We start from the raw sequence: 17,526 nt of genomic DNA on the forward strand, positions 1-17,526 counted from the left end.
GAGCCATAGAAGGTCATGCCCTGGACCAGAGGCTCCTCTTATCTTGTGACTCGTCTCCACTGCACTCCCAACATAGAGCTCAGCCCTCTATGGGTGTTAAGGATCCCCCTCTCCTCAGACCCAGCACCCTGCTTACAACATACCCACAAGTAAATCCTATGCTAGTAATTAAAGTCCCTGAGGTCCACCATGGATAACGCCCTCAAATGCTGCCTCCCACCTGGGATCTGCATCCACGCACCTGGGAGGCAACCCTTACCCACTGCAGCGTGGACCAGCAAGCTTCCAATGGCTGCTCAGTGAGTGAGTTATGTTGGTGAACGCCTCCCTCTCAGTGAGGGCCAGGCTGACTTGCAGCGACTGCTAATCTCCATGGTAGGACCCTCTCTCCACAGTGGCAGATTCTAAAGCATCCTGTGGAACAGCAAGAGATATACATCTGTACACTCTGGAGCCTGCAAAGGCTTAGCATCCACAGAGGTCACTACTGGTGCCGACAATAAGAAGTCAGTAGCAGGCTGCCTTCTGCAGCTGCTGCTTCTCCAGGTCCACGTCGCCAATGCATAAGGTCTCTTCCGCTGCAAATCTTTTCGTTTCCTCCTCCTATGAAATGACGCTGCTATTTAGCACATACATATCTGCGTGTGCACACACTAGGGCTCCCAGAGAGAGCCATGTTGTCTCAGTCCTTCCAGCTGCATCTGCACTTGGGTACCACACCGCCATCCATCCTGGCTTCCCAGCCTTCTCTGCGTTAGTAGGAAACTATAAGAGTTTGGAAAGAAATATGAGTTTTGAAACCTACCCCTGCAAACTTAACATTGAGGATGCTTCGCTGTTTTTCTAACTTAATCTGTCTTTCACACCTGTGTTCTCAGTCCCTGACCACTGAAGCACACTTTTGTACAGTTTTGTGCAGTTCTACACCACAAATATAATAAACACACGATATATATGCATGATTACTAGCACCATAGCATGTTACTTTGGAGAATGACACAGAAAGTTTCTAAGCTTCACCATGCTCAGAACTGTCAAATCTTGTGCAGTCACAATAGACAGATAGATGCCATCTATAGGAAACTACTTGGGTTTCAGGAATGTCTGAATGTTGACTAATAGCCCCTGAGTTACTAACCCTGCATCAGGAGAGCGCTGACTCATTCTCCTTACAGTAGCTGAGTCATGAAAGCTCCCGTGGCTGCACAGTAGATCTGAAAATGACTCACGTACTGCCAAGTCATGATGTCCCCAACCCCAGAACCTCAGAAGTCATAGCCACTGGAGAGAGCAATCCATGAGTCTTCAGCTTGAAGTGGCCCTATTCCTGAGACTGTGGCCTTCAGGAACACTGTGGGTCTGGAAAGACTTAGGGACATCCTGGCTCCTCTGCAGCCTTCAGGGCCTGAGGCATTGTGCTCACTGTAATTGCACAAGCAGAGATTCCATCAGGCCAGAAAAGGATGGGATATTGGGAAAGATTTAGCCAGAGGTCCCAAGGGCAGCTGAGGAACATCACAGTACTCATCCAGCAGTAGCCAACTGGCATATACTCTATCGGGGTTACCTGGACCCCTCCTTGAAAGCCACAGTCAGTTGACCTCTCTTTGAAGACCCTACACCAGCACACAGGCAGGACATCCCCAGAGTTCTCCTCAGCCACGAGGAAACATGTGCAAAGGCAGCCAGACCTGTAGACCCTCTCCAAACACTACACCCTAGCTAGAACCAGCATGACTGATCTGGGACAACATCTAATAAGTTGAGGCTTTCTGCCTCCTCAGCAGTACGGGAGGCTGAGGCTCACAGAGGCACCCACCACCAGAGCGTCTGACAGGAATATCAGTTATGGAGTCAACAATTACTGTTGGCTGACCCAGTTCAGAGCAATGTGTTCACAGGATCTGCCACAGAACCTTAGAAAAGAGCACTGGGGGACTCATCATACCATGGAAAGCAGAAAGAGAGTCAAGTACATGAGGCAGGACCCATGGTATCCAAGTGACCACCAAGCCTCAGGTTTGGGAAAGGACTACAGAGATCAGGCCTCCCTGACTCTGGTCACTAAGATTTCAAGGCTGCAAACAGGCTAGGACCACTTCGGGGCACACACTGGTGATCCGGGCTGGGGTATGGGCCAAGCTGGAGGTCAAACTGGGCCATTAGAGAATAGACTGGAGCTCAATAAGGGAGGGTAATATAACTTTGACTCTTATTCTGCTTTCTGGCCCTGGCAGCTGCTTGTGGGACATATAGAGATGGCCCAGGGACAGGAGGCTTGGGATGATTCTTCAGGTGGCCTTGAGGGGCTTTTGGAGGGAGATTCCAGGGACCACAAGTGCGTGAAGCTGGCAGGGGAATCCTTAGTACCAGGCTGATCCTGTGACTCTGGGACCAATGAGAGGGGCAAGCCACAGACAGAAAGGAGATCCTTTAATAGTTAAGGCTACCTGGTGCCAGACTGGGCCACCTGCAGGCCATGGACAATAGAACAGCAGAAGTCTCATAGTACTGCATGGGTTGGCCAGGAATGGGATTTCTCAGGCCTCTGGGAGTTCCAACCTTCCTAACCAGACTTATCAAAGTCCCTCAGCCCAGTTTGATGCCTCCCTCAAAGACTGGTAGATCGGGTACCCTAGATCGTAGATGGGAGACAGATCAGAAGTGAACAGCTGACCCTGTGCATCCCACATTGAAGGGCAAGTGATCACAAGGGACAGTGAGGAACAGCAGACTCTTTCATCCCCAATGCCCTTATCTGTGGTATCAAGCTGAGTTATGCAAGAGGACAAGACTTGTTTTCTGAGAGAAGCTCTGGTCAGCCCCAGAGATGCTTCCCAAGTGCATCCAAACCTGGTCCAGTTTCCTAGTAAAGAAAGAGTCCACAGGCTGGGGCCATAGCATGCCAGAGAAACTCTACCAGGAAGAGGAAATCATCCTCCTCCAGTGTCCAGGACAAACCTGAACTCTGAGGGGACTTCCAGAAGCTTCATCTGACTGTAGCAATCCCAAGAAACCTATGTAGTGTCCAGACCTTTGCTTACAGCCCTCATCTGAGCAGAAGCCATGCCTGAGTTAGTCACAGATACCTTTAGGACAGTGTCTATGAAGTGAGAAACTGATGTGTACGAAGTAGAAAGAGTACAACGTTCGATCACATGACCTTCCGGTTTTAGGTACCAAAGGGAAACTGGTATCTTATACACAGCACAACTAAACCTGGTATTTGATCTTGGATGGCAACAGACCTGAGTGCCTGAGAGCTGCAGAGCAGGAGGCTTCCATCTCTGAATCCTATCAGGCATAAAATGTTAACTATTCCTGGGCAGACCAGTTGTCCTGCCCAAGTCAGGAGAGATTCCGGCAAGAGGTAAGCTTGTAAGAAGTCTGAACCACACCTACAAGACTAGACATTCTCCACTATATAGAGTAAGACCAGCTGGACACTACCAAGATCCAGGTCCTAACAGAGCTGAAGAACTCTGTGCTGGGTCTGGTGGCTTCATGCAGGCTCAGAGGCCCCTCCCTCACCCCACAGTTGACTTCCTGTGCCTTACAGTGAACACAGGAAATGACTCTCATGGTTTTCCTTACATTAGAGCCACTTGGGTAAGCCTTTCACACATGAAAACACACCCTAAAGCCTAATTCCTGATGCTCCTGAGGAGGCATCTCAGAATGAGGGTTGGAAAAAGGCTGGGCTCTGTCCCCAAGGTGCCTGGGAAGGGGACTGTGAAATCAACATGGAACTGCCTCATTAAGGTAGAAGACAGGCCCTTTCCAAAGACTTTCAGCTTTTGTTTGTTTGTTTCAAGACAGGGTTCCTCTGTAGCTTTGGAGCCTGTCCTGGAACTAGCTCTTGTAGACCAGGCTGGCCTTGAACTCACAGAGATCCTCTTGCCTCTGCCTCCCGAGTGCTGGGATTAAAGGTGTGTGCCACCACTGCCTTGCTGACTTTCAGCCTTTCCAAGATGCTTTCCTCCTGCAATGAAAATAATATGGAGGTATGAACTCTGTGTGTGTGTGTGTGTGTGTGTGTGTGTGTGTGTGTGTGTGTGTGTGTGTGTTGGGGGTGTATCTACACTAGAGTTGTACTAGCCTAGGCCCAGGGGCCTCTGCCCTCTGGTGCATCTGTCTACCCTGAGATTCAGACCTCTCAGCAGAACCACTTATGTGAGGGTCACAATGCTGAGGTGCAATTGTCTCCTGCACAAAATATCCATCTGTGCTGTCCCCAACAGCTGTGCTTTCCCACAAACTGCTTGATGGATCTGCAGAGAAGGAGTCCAGCCAAGAACTAAGGTTTGTTCCAGGAAGGGGCCTCAGGTCAGGAATCAAGGACTCCTACCCGTACTGTCCACATATGGCTTCCCTTCTTCCACCTCAGTTTCCCTATTTGGGGACTGGAAGCAGTAGAGAGCAAAGAAGATTCTGAATGCAAAACAAAAAAGGAACCTGGCCTTCAGGACAAGCAGGTAAGTTGGGCTGGACCCCGCAACTGCCCTCAGGACAGTCAGGTGCCCTTGTCACTGCCCTCAGGGACCCACAGCTGAGAAGGTGGGGGCATGCTACCTGCCCAGACAAAGCCCAGCCTGGGAGGTTAGAGGACAAAGACATCAAAGGGGACAGGCTGGGGCTTGGCCAGCTTCTCTCTAATGTCTTCTTATGAAGCAACAAGGTCCTAGTCCAGAGGGGGAGGGATAGACCACAGACAGAAAGCAGTCTCCCAAGCAGGGCCCTACTCAAGATCCATCTGGGCCCAGGGAAGGTTCAAAGACTACCCCCAAGAGGACCGTGGGGTTCTCTCCTAGAGGCAAGGATGCACCCGCTGCTGCTCAGGGTGTGGCAGCACACATCTGTGGGCAGTAGCCAGAGAGAAGCCGCTGGTATGACTTGTGCTTCATTTCACTGTAGCTGAACTCGATCTCAGGGGGGTCCCATGTGTGCAGATCATACTTCCCAGTGCAACCCTAATCTGCATACCACAGCTGTGGATCCACCAATCTGCGCTTAGTTGGCAGTGCCCTCAGACCTATGAGACCCCACCCACCACTCCTAGGCTGTGGATGAGGGTCTGAGGTTGGATAAGTCCTTGGCCTTATGACCAAATGCAGAGCCTGGCCCTGTGAGTCTGGCACCTGATTCGCTGGCTGGCAGGCAGGCGTCATGGGCTTCCTTTGCCTCCCTCGGGAGGACTGTAGAGAGACCAGTGAGAGGAAGCCTTGGATAGTGGACAGAGTAGCCAGCACCTCCTCTGAGCCTTTCACGGTCCCCTCCTGAGCTCCAGCAGGCAGCAGGCCTGTCAGTTAACGGGGTCTACCCGGAGAGCTAGACAGGGTCTCTGATGGTGATTCTAGTGCTCCACCCAGAAGCAAGAAGCCGTCTGTCAGCTACCTTCCTGTTAGTAACAGACACAACACAGCCTGCAACATTCACGAATGGGAAGGTCAGAGTCATAGGACAGGGACAGACAGACCGACGACAGAATGGCAGAGACACAGAGGTAGCTTTAAAAGCAGGAAAGACCAGCAAATGAAGTCTCCGAGAGCCACCACAGAGGCCAGGCAAGGTCCCCTCCACGCACAAACACAGTATCTCCATGTAAAGGCTCCACCCCTAAGAACTGTTGGAGAACAGACTTGTGTCAACTGAGGCCACTGATTTGGGGGTGCCTATTACAGCAACACTATAAACTAAAACAGCCTCGAGTGAGAGCAACCTAAGATCTCACCATGGTCAGGAAGCATGGCCAGTTCTCACGAAGGAAGCCAGCACGGTGGGAGCAGGTAGCTACCTCCATAGCCCACTGCATCTCATGCTCCCAAGAAGAGTGAAGGACAGGCCTGCTCTTCAACAGTGGGGAGACTGAGAAACTCTGAAATGTGTACCATAGTCAGCTGGATGCATTTAAATTGCAAGAATCAATGAGATATTTCTCTATTGTTTTAATTTTTAGTAAATTATTAGGGGGGAAATGTAATACAAGATTTGAGGTCTCCCACCTCATGCTAAAGGATCCCATAAAGTTCTTCCTGGACCCAGGGTGTTACCAGGAAACTGGCCAGGCTTCTCTAGCTTGAAAAACTCACAAATAAACCAAGGACAGCTTCATCAGTATAGAGGCTTCTGGGCCCTTGAGGGGCAAGAATAAGAAGGATTTCACTAACAACCTAACTAACTAGAGGCTTCTAGCTCTGGGGCCTGAGAATTACAGGCACATGGCTTCTGACCCGAAAGGCCAGAGACTTACCCATCTAGGTTCTCAGATCTATTGCTCTGGACCTTGACTGTTGCTGACCCTTCACTCGGCAGCCAGTAGTCCGTGGCTTAAAGCAGTGTCTGTAGCAGCAGGTGATGGTGACAGCCAGTGATACCAAGCCCTGAGACACCTAGCTCCTGACAGCATCCAGTACAGTAGTACTTGGGTATTGGGTGCCAGACTCCCTGCCCCTCGGGATGCAACAGTCCCCCGTCTCTCTTCCTGGTGACCAGGGCCAAGAGTCTCTTAACTTGACTCTTCAGGGCCTTCTAGCTCCCTCTGGCACTGTCTTTCCTCATCTCCTCTTTGCTGCCTCAGGAATTTCTGAAGCTACTTTTTGCTGCCACGGTTACGGCATCACTACCAATGATACGGCTGCTGTGTGCAACAGTGGACATTGTCCCAATCTGCTCTCCCCATGACAAAAGTGACCTTCAGGCAAGAAAAGCCACTTGCTGGCAGTCTTTAATTGGGCTCAATGTTGTAATATCTGAGCACAGTAGGGAGGGTATCTCCAAATGTACTTGAAAAGTAAGCCAAACAGCCTGGTTCTAAAACCAAAAGGGGACGTGGCATGGGTATGGCATGCCAATGAGGCACTGAAATGTGCCAGCAGTCATAGTACAACATCCAATTCTACAAACCACAAACCTCACATAAGGACCAATCAAGACCCCCACATACACTACACACAAGCTTTCTACTGAACCCCATAGGGTAAGTGTTCCCCACCCTTGGCCTTAGTGAGATGTTTGCAGGGTCATCTAAAGTTCCCCAAGACTTGTATTGGAGTGATGTCTTCCAAGACAGGTGAGGTTGTCTAGATCCGCAGTCACAAGGCCTTCTGAATGGGTGCCGTGGTGGTGGAGCCGCCACGATCGTCTGCAGCTGCCGTAATTCCAGACGGGTTCTCAAAATGCCCAAAGCGGGCTGCCGTGAGGACAGTCCAGCCAAATTTGAGGAAATTGGCATATGGGAAGGTCTGACACTCAAGGGATCAGAAACCCACCACTGAGTGGTACTCTCATTCACACCACGGGTGTTTGCGATGGGGGTGTAACAAAAGCTTAACCCCAAAATAACATTCTCAGCACCACTTACCAGCACTTAACCCTCATCAAACGCCCTGAGGAAGAGCGCGGCTGCTCTGATCTGTCTCAAAGGCACTCCCCAGATGACTCAGGCTCGCCAGCCAGTGGGTTTATGTCTTGCGTGTTAAGAAGACCAGCAGTATGTGCTGAGCTGTGTTTACTTTTGTCCAATTTTGAATGGCTTTGTGGAAATATCATTTACATACCATGGAGTTCTCACACTTACCGCATCCCACCTAATGATTTTAACATATTTACCGAGTTGCACAGCCACAACCCTAATCTTGACTTTAAAACACCTTCGTCATCAAAGGAAATCCTTCTTCCGTTGGCAGTCCCCTCCTTCCCACCTGATCCTAGATGTCCCTTGATCAACTGCCTCTAGCTATGTTCCAGGCATTCCATACAAGTCGAGACCTGTACAACATGGTCTCTGTTGGGTGGCTGGTTTGGTTAGAACCATCACAATGCCCCATGTATTGGTCCCTCTTTCCAAGGTATTGCCAGTTCACACTGCAACGCATGGATGGATTCTGATTGTTCAGGGACCAGCAGATGATGGACACGGAGTTGCTTTTATGTTGGCTTTTGTAAACAATGTTGCGTTTGTAGACAGGGCTTTGAGCGGCTCAGAGCTTCTGTAGCTCGGAGGCACACCTCTGCAGGAGTGCTGAGACACCATTTGCTGTGCTTGGCATTGAGAGATCTGTCAGGGCATTTTCCAGCCCAGAAACAGGAGTCCACATGCCCCAAGCAGTATTTCTGAACATCACAGGTATCTGCCTTTAAGCAGATGTGAAGTTAGGGTTATCTCACTGGCCCCTGAAGTCCCTGCAAGAGGAAGTGTCTACAGCAGCTGGTGTAAAGTCAGAAACAGCCACGGGGAAATCACCAACAGAAATCTAAGGACCAAGAGCACTTGTGGTATTACAGGGCCACACAACGACACAAATCAAACCTCAGGTAACCCTAACCCTCGCAGCCCTTGCACAAGGCAGTAGCCCAGCACTCCTGGTCCACCTACATACACTTAGCTGTGGGAAACAGGAAAGCAAATAAAGAACTTACCTGGGGCCATTCTGCAAGCAGGCTAATCAGTGCCTGACTGTGGGCCAAGGCGGCAGAGAGCATCAAAGGTTGCTCTTATACATGGGAAGATGGTGCCTACAACGATAGAATCCAGGGAAGAGGGTAGAGAGGAGGATGCTCAGGACCAGGTACAGCAAGATGGAGGAAAGTCCCAAAATAAAAGGGAACTTAACTTAAAGGAAGTGTATATTGGATCCTGGAGACTTGTGTACAATCGACATGGATATGTATCCTCACCAATGACTGTAATTCACAGACAGCCAGAATCTAGTAGCAACCTCGCCTGTCCTCATCACTCCGCCCCCCAAAATCATGTTTCCAGTAAAGGAAATCTTATCACCCATAAATACCTTTTCTTTTGACATTAGAAATCAGTCCCAGGTCCTCACATATGCTAGGCAAGCAGTCTCACCGAACTACATCCTAGCCCAGCCTCAAACTTCTTCTTAATATATTCTATGTTAGAGAACAAACAAAATTCAAATCCTAAGCACTAAACGTGCTTAACCACTCAAGAACTTAAACACAGTTTCCAAGTATTCATACTGATAAAACTACTAGGAGATAAACTTCAGTGAAAGCAAGACATAAGAAGAAAACCCACCATGGCCACGGCAAGAGTGATGAGGCACATTCAACCCAGGAGTGAAACTGACAGAGATGTGGCCAGCATTGTGGTACACAGGATGTCAGATAGGCCATAGTCTAGAAGCCGTGTGAGTAGTAAGAATTGGGGAAAGGCAAGATATGCTGATTTCATCTTCTCTGTAGTGAGGATATTATTTCGAAATACCTAAGTTGAGTAAAGAAGAGATAATAAATATTATACTAAATAGTAGCCACAAAATGCTCAGTAAGAATTCTAATACCGAGCTGAGGATGTAGCTAAGTTAACCAAGGGCTTGCTGAGAGTGGAGGAAGTCCTGGCTTCTATCCCCAGCACTTCTACACTAGATGTGATGGCACAGGCCTATAATTCCAGCCCTCGAGAGGTAGAGGCAGAAGGATCAGAAATTCCAAGTCATTCTCACATATATAGTAAGATCAAAGCCAGCTGGGGATGTCTGAGGTCCTGTCTCAAAAAAAGAAACAAAAACAAGCAAACAAACAAACAAGCAAAAAACCCTGTAAGACCGTAAGATGGTTCAGTGGTTAAGAGAACTGACTAGTCTCCCCAGAGGACCCAGGTTTGAATCCCAGCACCCACTTGGCAGCTCACAACTATCTGTAACTCTAGCCCCAGGGATCTAATTCCCTCTTCTGGCCTCAGTAGGCACCAGGGAATGGGCATACACGTGCTGAATAGAAATAAGCAAGCAGAACGCTCGTACACACAAAATTTAAATCTCAAAAGAACTGTGGTAATAATTATAGCTGCATAGTAGAAGAGAAAGGAAGGAGGAAGAAGAAAAGGTAAAATGGTCTATTTTCAGCATTGCTACTAGTAGCAAATCTATAGATAGTTGAGGCAGATTCTGACATGATGGGCACCTGTCAAGAAAGGCTTGATGGAATGAGGCATTCCTTCTCACTGAAAGGTAGAAGGTTATGGAAACCGTACCCATGGCATAAGATGCCACAGCCCGACCCAATGTGCAGCGATATGCTTTGTGGGAAATCCTAACCTTAAGTCCCTCAAAACAAAATTTAAACCTGGTTAGAAATGCAAGAGAACGCAAAAAGAAAAACTGTAAAAATAAGGTCCACGTACTTGAAAGGTTGAGGCCGGGGCTCTGCTCAAGTTTAGCCACTTGGTGCCACACACAGTATGACAGCACACAGTGAGAGGTCATCTCTTCAGAAAACAAGAAAAATCAGATATGCTGGTGCACACCGTTAATCTCCATCTGACTCTAGAGGCAGAGGCAGATGGATCTCTCCGAGTTCAAGGTCAGCCTGGTCCACAGAGCAAGTTCCAGTATAGCTAGGGCTGTTACACAGAGAAACTTTGTTTCAAAGGCTGGAGGTGTGGGTGGGGGAGGCTCTATTATCTATTGAGGAGTTAGCAGGTGCGGTGAAGAAGGAAAAAGAGACATTAAAACTGAAAATGAAGAAACAGTATCAGCACCATTTTTCAGACCACACCACTGCAGCTGGAGAATGCAAGTTAACGCTGCCGCTGCCGTGGGCCAGAGCAGAATGTGAGTGGTGACCAGATACGGAAAGAGCATACCGAAAATCTGCACCTTTCCTAAGGGCAGGTGGGAGTGAGTTGCAGGAAATAAGATGGGAGCCAAGTCTCTATTTGAAATAGCAGTAAAACTGCAAAGTTCAGAGGAATAAAAGTGAACAAGAAATGTAAAATTACAGCATGAAGGGAATTGTAAAATACTTCCACAAGACAGAATTTTGAACTAATTGGAAAGGCAAGCTAGGCTTGACTGTGTATGCCTGTACTTGGGAGCTAGAGGCAGGAGGATCTTGAATTCAAGGTTACCCCTGGCCACATAGCCTTTACAAAGCCAGCCTGAGCTACATGAGACCTTCTTGAAAGGAGTGGGGAGTGGGAGATTAGTCCCTACTTGACTGCTATTAGACCCCTCACCGATTATCAGTCAAAACTGTCCTCACATTAGCCTAGCTGCACTAAAAACCCCATGATCTTCTTGAGGAAGCTACACGGAGACTACAGGTACTTGCTGCCGACTTACCCCAGTGAAATCCACATGACTCTGTAGCTAGCTTTACCCAGGGAAGAAGGCAGCATTTCTCCCAGAGGCCTAGGGAGAGATCTGTGGCTGTGCAAACACAGCCCCATGCTTGCATAAAAGTTCTGCAGAGATCTACGCAAACACCATTGCCATAGCTCTATTCTGACTACACGCACGGGCTGTGCCTACCTTGAGAACTAGCCAAGAGACACACCCCGGCCGCCCCATTCTAGGCCTCTCAAGCGGTCTGTTATTTCTCACTTTCGGTCTTCACCAATACTATAGTGGACAGGGCTGGTAACAGGAAGAGGAGCTACATCAGAAAGGTCACAGTGGAGTCAGCAGCAGTGGCCACAAGCCTCAGAGAGCGTCCCAGTTAGAAACACAGGAAGTCGAAGCAATGGGGCCAATGGTGGCTGCGGATGAGAGACTGCGGACCGTGGTGGCTGTGTTTGTCCTGAGGAACTTGTTTAATCGAAGGACCAAGGGCCTAAGATAACCGACTCCTAGAAGTTATGCCACTGTGTGGTGCTTAGACTCCATTGTCAGCTTGACACAACATAGATTAATCTGGAAAGAGAATCTCCCCGAGGCACTGTCTAGATCAGGTTGACCTGTGGCCATGTCTGTGGGGGATAGTCTTGATGGCCTTAAGTGATGCGGAAAACATTTAACCTAGGTGGTGGCTTGCAGTTTCAGACGTTGAGTTCATTATCATCATGGCGGGGAGCATGACAGCCTGTAGGCAGACATGGTACTGGCTCCATCTTGATATGCAGGCAACAGAAAGCAGACTGAGACACTAAGCGGTGTCTTGAGCATAGGAGACCCCAAAACCTGTCTCCACATTGACACACTTCTTCCAAGAGGCACACCTACTCCAACAAGGCCACACCGTCTAATAGTGCCGCTCCCTTTGGGGGCCCTTTTCTTTCAAGCCACCAGAGCCAGCATTGCAAGCATTGCTCTCTGATTGTGGCTGTGTACAGGACTTGCTACTTCAAGCTCCTGTTGCTTCGACTTCCCCACAGCAATGGACCTCAACCTGGAATGGAGCCCAGATAAACCCTTTCTCCCTTAAGTTGCTCTTTGTCAGGGTGTTTTATTGTGGCAACAGAAATGAGGGTAGTACGCTTGCCACTACAGGCCTGCCCAACACTTGCAGGCTCTACCTGCTGCCGCTCTGTCAAATTCCACTCCCTGCTGACAGACACTCACAATCATGATAGCTGATGGTTATCCCACAGAAACAAGCCTCCAACCTGTTGCCTAGAGCCTTAGTCTCTAGTTTCTAAAGCCTGAAGCAATAGAGCCCTACCACTCAAGGTTTGGAGCTGAAAGTCTCCGGGTTTGCTATTCCAGCACCTAAATTAAGACTTGGCCACAAGGTATAGGACTGCCAGCCCTGGGACAGCCTCTCCTCCCCCACTCATGATTTCTATCTGAGTGGGACAAAAGGATCCAGGCCAACTGAGTGGAAACAAAATCCTAAACAAAGTTAAAGAACTACCAGCATGCTTGTATGCCTGGATCCTGGAGTGAGACAATTCCATATGGGATCACACCTGGAACCATAGCCACGTGGCCCAAATCTCCAACTCAGTGGGACCTTTGCCACTGTCGGGGTGGAAGAAGGCATAGGAGAACATAACCCCCAACAGGGAGGACAAGCTTTTAGAACTGATAGTGCACCTAGGGCTTGGGGGTGATTCAGCCTAGTCAGAACTCAACAGTGACAGGGAAGACAGAAGGCATACGGGATCCCCTTTGGCAAAGCTGCAAGGCAAGAACGTGGAACACTTCTAGTTTAACAAGTTCGTAAGGACCGGGATGAATCGGAACAGATGGCAGGGATGTCAGCCTTCCCACGGTCAAAGCCCACCCATGGTCACAGCCCCCATAGTCACAAACCCCATGGTCACAGCCCCCCATGATCACATGTCCAAGGGAGCCTTACTCAGGGCATGTGAGTGTTAGATCCCCTCTCCATGGAGGTTCATGCCGGAGAGAAGATAGTAGTGACCTGAGACTGTACCAAGGCTGCTGCTAGAGACTTTGCTACATAATGCTGGGCCCTGAGATGCAGTCTCATGTCTTTGACTTCTGGGCTCATGAAGACCTAGCCCTAGGACAGCCCTAACCATCAGCATGAGAAAACTGCCCTTGTGGTGGTTTGAATGAAAATGACCCCATAGGCTCCTAGGGAGTGGTACTATTAGGAGGTATGGCCTTGTTGGAGGAAGTGTGTCACTGGGGGTGGGATTTGAGGTTGGCTTCAAATGATCAAGCCAGGCCCGGTGTCTCTCTCTTCCTGCTGTCTGCCAATCCAGATGTAGAACAATCAGCTACCTCTCCAACACCATGAATGGCAACTCCATGCCACCATGCTTCCCACCATGAAAATAATGGACTAAGCCTCTGATCTGTAAACCAGCCCCAATGAAATGTTTTCCTTTGTAAGAGTTACCATGGTCTCAGTGTCTTCACAGCAACAGAAGCCCTGAGACAGCCCTCAAATGTCATGACATCTCTATCCTGTCTGCAGGCCCAACATTATCATTATATGTCTGATACACCTCCAAGCTAGCTAGTCCATTTTGAGGTTCATGCCTCCCTAGGGTCTTCACTTCACATCCATAACAGTCCCTGGGGAAGCTCATGGGGCTTGGTGGGTCCTGCTCAGCCCTTGAGCAGCACCTTGCTCAATTACTATAGTAGCCCTTGTCTTTCCTAGGACTGAAGGTGGTCCTGAGTGGGAAAACATGTATGCAGAGGCTGCTTAGTCCTGACCCAGTCTCAGGCAACCAGGAGGAACAGTGTGTGAGGCTTTATTCCCAGACAGCACCCCCAGAATCATTCTGGGCCATGACAGACACTCCATAAAACAATGTCCCAACTATACATATCAGCACTTCAAGGGATCCCTGCCCTTCTCATCCTTATCCTGCCCAGATTATGGCTCTGGACACTAGGCAGAGGCAGGCCAGCTGCCTGCTATGGTGCACACACGGTCATCCCCTCCCACTAGGTCTCAGGCTAGGGCGGGGACAAGGAGCAGGTGGAAAAGGACAAGGCAGGGGCTCTTCAGGGGCTCCGCAGCTGCTCTCTGTTTCTAAACAGTACAGTCGACTCCACGGGGCTCAGGAATCCAGGCCAGTGCAGGGCTGGGCAGTTTTACAAGCAACTTCAGAAGAACTTGTCCCACACCCTGGAGGCCCACGCCTCGGAGTCACTGGCTATGCCTGCCCGAGCCTTCAGATCTGAAGGAAGTAACATAGGGTGAGGAATATCCAGGCCTGCAGCGTGGTCAGGGTGGAAAAGAAACACTGGTCCCCATGGACCTCCTCCAGGCCATGCCTGTGTCCTCGAGATCCTGCCATGGCCTCGGGTCCACCGCAAGGAGTCTGATCCTCCTTGTGTCCCAGTGTCTTAGAGAGCCCCAGACATTTAAGCGCTGAAGGCCCTGCCTTGATCCCAACACAGCTGTATTCATGGAGAGGGTTTTATGAACATCTAAATGCCCTCAGGCAAGAAATGCTACAGAGAGGAGGGTAGCAAGGGAGTCCTGGTGTTCTGCCCAGGGCCACAGTGTGCTAACGCCAGGGCCCAGGCCTGGACATCCCCTCCCAAAGCTAAGCCTGTCTTCAGGGCTGTCAGCACCCACCTCAGATTTCGGGCAGACTCAAAAAATCCCTTTAGAGTTTAGGCAAAAAAAAAAAAAAAAAAAAAAAATCTTAGGACCTTTTTTTTTTCAAATAGTTTGGGCTTGGCAAGTCTTGAGTTGTACTTTGCCAAGCCCTCCGCCCTCCTATAATTTAAAGGAGGAAAAAGCACAAGAAACAAAACCACTGTGCATTCCGAGGGAGCCGCGGTCTGCTGTTGCTACTGCCACGGTCTTCAGACTTATCCAAGCAGAGAGGCCTCTCCCCAACTCTGTGTAGTTACAGTTTAGGTTCGGTTAGGTCGCTTAGTTTAGTTATGGTGTGTTAGCTTAGTTTAGTTGTTTAGTTTATACCCGTCAATGAAGTGGTCGCTAAAGGGAGCTCGAGCTCACCCAGTCCAGGCCACTGTGGCCAGGTGAGGAATGAAGACTTCCTGACTGTCATGCCACGAAGTCAGCATGTGGGGACCATTGGGAACAGGGGTAGGAGAAGCAGCCTTAGCAGTGCTTGAAAGGAGGCCCAAGCTCTGAGACCTGTCCTCCACCTTGTTCAGAGTCACTTAGCACACCTTCTCCTGGACCCCTCAGCATCCCCCTGGGGAGGGACAGACAAGCAGATGCCACCCTGGGGCCCACAGGAAGGGACTGGGAACAGGGCTTGGGGCATGGAAAATGCATGGCCTGAGACTGGATGTGTCAGGGAAAGGCAATCAGGAAACCAGGAGGGCAGGAAGATGAAGGGTAGCTTCCCCACTGAGATGATGACCCCCAAGCCAGAGTCTTGAGCACATCTGGACAGCAGGAATCCAGGAGGGCAGAGACCTGGCTAGGCTTTGGGGACAAGCAGAGTCCTGGGGTCCCTTCCTGCTCCCCATCCCACCTGGAGCTGGGCATGCCCTGGTGTGACTGCAGTGGGGGATGGTCAAGGCCCTGGGCCATCTGCAGATGGGCACCACGCCCTGTGGCTGCCGCTGAGCCACAGGCCCATGTGTAATGACAAGGCCGGCTGGCTTGTCCCTAGGGCTCAGAGCCAAGCATCAACAATTCTGAGCAGAGGTTTTGCTCTTTCTGAAAGTCCTGGGGATAGGAGTCTCTGCTCTGCTCCCACTACACATTCAGTATCCCAGATCGACTGAGAAGCCGTGCCCAGGAGCATGCAGAACTCAGAGCCAGGGTACAGAAGCACACCAGGCCATGGGGGATTAAAACCCGCACCCAACCTTCACTCGGGTCTCTGTTTCCAACCCTCAGGCAGCCCTTATGCCTCTATCTCTGAGTACAGAGAGTCAAAGTTTAAAAAGATATGGTGAGGGCAAAGGAGACCACTTGGGAAAGTGTTTGCCATGCAATCATGAAGTCTTGAGTTCAACACCCAGCACCCAAGAAAATTAAGGGGCACAAAGGCATCAATCTGTAAACACTGGAGAGGCGTGGAGCAGAATCCTTGGGGCTTGCTGGTTAGTCAGCGTTTTTTCAAAACTACTATTCCTACATTTCTTGACTTCGTTCTTATTTGTTTTCTTTTTTGCCACTGTGAAAGATGCCTGGAACAACTTAGAGGAAGAACTATATATTTGGGCTCGAGGGTTTGTGTTTCAAGTCCCTGATTGCTTGGCTCTGCTGTTTCTAGGCAGGGTACGACAGAGCAACAGGGCACAGGGGCATGGAGAAGCAGAGCTTCTCACACCATGGTGGGCAGGAAGCAGAGAAGGATAGGCAAGGGGGCTTGAGGTGCATCTTCCCAAGGGCAAGCTCCTGGTGGCCTAATTCTCCAACTAAGTCCTGCAGTGGGGGGATGGTTTCAGTTTCCCACATCTCCCAATAAGGTCATCACATTGGGAATATATCCATTGGTGAGGTCAGAGCCCTCATGGTCCAGCCACTTCCCAAAGCTTAGTTCTGAGCACTGCTACATTGGGAACCAGGTCTCAACACGTGAGTCATTCAGGAAACACTTCATATCCAAACCACAAGAGTAGTAACGAGTACAATCAAGGCAATCACTCTGTATGTATATGTGTACATGTGTACACGTGTGCATGTGTGTGTGTGTGTGTGTTCTTGTGTGAGGTACACATGTCTGTGCACGTGTGTTTGTGGAATTCAGAGGACACCTCCCGTGTCATTCCTCAGGGATGCATCCACCTATTCTGAGACACTTCTCTTTGGTTTAGAGCTCACTCATTAGACCATTTGGTCAGTGTGCACCAAAGACCTGCCTGTCTCTGCTTCCCCACTGTTGGGATTACAAACATGTCCCACCATGCCCTGCTTTTTTATCGTGAGTTCTGGAGGTTGCAAAACAACTGACCCACCTTCCCAGCCTGAAATAGTATAATTTCATAAAAATGAAAAGTGTAAGTATTTTTAAATTAAAAGCGCACTACAGTAGCTAGGACAAATACACATGATCAAGACAGTTAAAATTCCAGTGTGGGCAGGGGCAGGACTCATGAAGTCCCACCCCTTTCTGCGGAGCTCTTGGCACTGGATGGCTGTTGGGGGACGGCGAGTTAGTTTTGTTTAGGAAGGCTGCCTGGGTCCAGTAGATGGCCCAACACCCATGCGCACTCAGACAGCACTAGAAGGATTCAGTGAGTTTTAGGGGAAAAAAAGATTACTTGAAGTTGTGGTGGAAAGTAGTGTGGAGGATTAGTGAGAATAACCAAAGGGTGGGAGTGGATTTGATCAGAATGTGTGTTTGCATCTGAGTACATGCATGTGTGGAAGTTCCAAATAATAATAAAAAATTATTTAAAAAATAAAAAATTATTC

This window comes from Myodes glareolus, chromosome 1 (assembly GCF_982192425.1).
Source record: "Myodes glareolus chromosome 1, mMyoGla1.1, whole genome shotgun sequence".
NCBI lineage: Eukaryota > Metazoa > Chordata > Mammalia > Rodentia > Cricetidae > Myodes > Myodes glareolus.